Source organism: Pectinophora gossypiella, unplaced genomic scaffold, assembly GCF_024362695.1.
Source record: "Pectinophora gossypiella unplaced genomic scaffold, ilPecGoss1.1 Pgos_137, whole genome shotgun sequence".
Lineage (NCBI taxonomy): Eukaryota > Metazoa > Arthropoda > Insecta > Lepidoptera > Gelechiidae > Pectinophora > Pectinophora gossypiella.
The window spans coordinates 3,787-7,572 of NW_026063226.1; positions in this window are offsets into that span (position 1 = coordinate 3,787).

Below are 3,786 nucleotides of genomic sequence, written 5' to 3' on the forward strand. Positions count from 1 at the left end.
CTTACGCGGAGAATGCGGGGTGAGCTCGTCGCGCGTCTATTTTGGGTCGCGCCGAACAGAGGTGAACAGTTCTTTTTAAGACTTCTTTTAAGTGTTTACCCTTGTCGTAGTTTCGCGGATTTACTTCAAATTGGAGGTCCAAATTGCACAACTTTTCAAGAAGCTGCCAAATTCGTAGGACTTGCGGACGACGCAGTCGAATATGAACGGGCTATGGAAGAAGCTTCCACTTTTTTAACCGGACCACGACTTCGTAGCTTTTTTGTAACGCTGGCTGTTAATGGTGCCTCAGTGGCGTCACTGTGGAACACGTATAAACGTCAATTGGCCGAAGATTTCCTTTACAGGGTGCCAGATGACGAAGAAAACGCGTTTAACATGTGCCTCATTCAAATAGATAGAATGCTACGCAGACACGGAACTTCGTTAATAGAACAAGGTTTGCCGGAAGTTTATAGGTCAACGGAGTTGGATAGGGAACGCACTGAATATGATTTAGATAGTTTGAAATCATACGTAGAAGAGTGGTTGCCACAGTTATCTCCCGATCAACGTGCCGTATTCGATTACGTGGAAAAGCTTTGCGTTGATAGTGTTTACCGAGAATCCAACAACTGTGCGATTTTTATCGATGGTCCCGCCGGCACCGGAAAACGCTTTTATTGAAGGTCATAACTGCATACATCCGCGGTAACCTTAAAGGTATAGTTTTAACCTGTGCATCGTCTGCAATTGCTGCTCAAAATTACACAAACGGAATGACGGCTCATTCCTTGTTTAGATTTCCTTTACATCTATTAGATGATAGCGGATACTGGAACATCTCAAATGGTACTCAAAGAGCTGAATTGATTTATAATTCTAATCTCATTGTGTATGATGAGGCGCCGATGGCTCATAAATACCTTATAAATTTATTAAATAGATCATTGCAGGATTTGATGAGGTCAGACAAAATTTTTGGTTCTAAAATAATTATTTTTGCAGGAGATTTTCGTCAAATTCCTCCTGTAGTCCCAGAAGCACGAACGAATTTTGATATATTAAACGCGTCACTAAAAACTTCACCTATTTGGAAACAATTGAAAAAATTTAGTTTGGTAACTTCACAGAGATGTAAGGATGACGCACAGTATGCAGAATTTCTTTTAAAACTGGGTTCAAATTTATTACCTACTCTTAGGTTAGAAACAAATAATAATGATTTGCAATTAGTCGAACTTGAATCCATTGATTATGTTACTGAATTAGAAGATTTAATTGATTTTGTATTCCCAGAAGTTACCCTTACTGAGCCAGGCGTATGCTCCTTCAGAGCGATTCTATGCACCCGTAACGATGCAGTTAGAGAAATTAATGCCGTTATTTTAGACAAACTACCAGGAGAAGTATTACATTTTTATGCCATAGACAAAGTTTTAAGCGACAACGCTGATCAAGTATATTTTAGTCCCGAATTTTTACATACACTTCGACCACAAGGTGTTCCAGATTTCGACTTACAATTAAAATTAGAATGTGTTTGTGTAATCACGCGTAATCTTAGTTTCGCGGACGGCTTAGTAAATGGCACCAAAGTAATAGTTGTTGAAACATCTCCATATATTATTAAAGTTCGGAAACAAGGTGAACTAGGAGATTATTTGATCCCTCGAATTCTTTTTAAAGCGCCTATAGAACATAACAGCCCTTACGAGATGTGTCGCCGTCAATTCCCATTGCAGGTGTGTTATGCAATGACTATTCACAAGAGCCAGGGTCAAACGATTAGTCGCGTTGGGGTCGATCTTAGATCTGATATGTTTAGTCACGGTCAACTGTATGTAGCTTTAGGTCGCGTTCGCGAAAGACGTGACATAAAAGTACTACTACCCAGGCACCGAATCGAAAATGACCAACCTTTCTCGAATAACGTTATCATATCAGAACTTTTAAGTTTAACGTAACTTTATTTAGGGTGGCACTTCTTGAAAAGACTGAACAGTTCATCTCTGTTATTAAGCTTATTGGGTTTTTTTAGATCGGTTAAATCATGTGCTGAAATTATCGTTATTGCGAATTTTTATTATTATTTATATTCATTCTATCTTGTTTTTTCTTCTTTTCGTATAATTTAACGATAGAACTGACTTTAACAAGCTTGCACTCGATTTGATATGGTTACATTGAATTTCAAAGCTAGGTTTACCATTTTATTAGTCACAATCACTGAATTAAAATGTGTGTTAATCAATTGGCAATGTGTGCATGCCCTTCCCAGCCGTTAACGCTGTGGAGGCTCATCTTTAGGGGACGAGAGAACGGGCGTGAAGGGAACTGGCAGGATGAACACTTGGCTGCGGGTGCGACCGGTGCATGGGAGTGAAGTGGAGCTGGCTGGAAGATGGAGGCAGGTATCACTCGATTGCTTTAGCTGAGTTCCACTCAGATCAAGTAAGCTGTCATATGGATGAATGTCGCAGGTTGGAATGATCCGGAGTAGAACTGTCGGTGTCGTTCCCATCGTCGTAGGCATTTTCGGTGGATTTTGTAGGTCGATCAACAATGGTTGCGTGAGTTTTAGCTGTCAAGCTGCTATGCCGTGCTAGCCGATTCTTGCGATCTGGGATACAAGGGATGGACGTATCCTGTGGAATGATCGTGTCAGTGAAGGTTTGAATGTCGCTTAGGACTGGAAAGGAGGGAGTACGGAAACTGTAATCAGTATTCTGGATCTCTGTACATGGACAATGTTTAGTTTAGGTGTATTAAAGTGGTAATTGTTCGAAGTTATTTGAAAAGAATTCTGTTTCAGTGTTTAAGCGCTAAAACTGTTTGTTTTTTGTAGCAAACGTATGATTTATTGATGTTCATTTTTTACTTTATAACGCTAACGCTTACAAATAATATTGTTACCAAATTTAAGTGCGTATATAAACAATAAATTAATACTAAAATATTTCGATGAAGACACCAATAATGTTTATTGATACATTTTTCTCCTAAGTGCTACTTTCTCAACTTAAAGCAATAAGTTATGCAGTAATTATACTTCTACAAGTATATTTAAACAAATCATCATTCAAAAGCATTTTACCCAATACCTAACTTACATTAAGTAAAATTAATCTTTGTCATTTAGTCACTTATTTTTTTATCATTCACTAAGCAGTAACAAAATATATTTACTAAAATAATAAAAAAAAATACGATATTCATGGTAAGTTGGATTAGCTATTTATAACACAAACGACTTGATATTTTCATGCATTAATTCAGGAAAATAAATTGTATAATGAAAAATAAGTTTTTATAACCGATTAAATTTGTGTAATGTGTAGTGTATACATTTTAATGTATTTAACATTTGCAAATTATATTGATTTGTAAAAAATATAAGTTCCATTAAAATTGTACTAAAGAATATTTTATACTAGCGTATATTAGTAACTTAAGTTAGAATTAAGTAAACAAAAAAATATACGCCTTAAATAATAAATATAAGGAAGAAAGGAAACTACCCGGATGCCTGTTTACTCATCATCAAGGAAACTTTAAGAAATAACATTACTACAAATGTCTGCTCGAGAAATATTCAAAAACTTAAACAAATGCCAAGCTGGAAATCGATTAATGAGTACACATAAACGCTACATAGTGAAACTCGTGTCATGTAATGGAACGGACAGAATAAAGAATATGTGTTATGGTACGTTGAATCAGTACAGTAAAATATTATACATTAGCATTCAATGGTGTATGAATGGTCATCGTCATTGTGTCAGCAAAGACGCTTCATCAATTGCA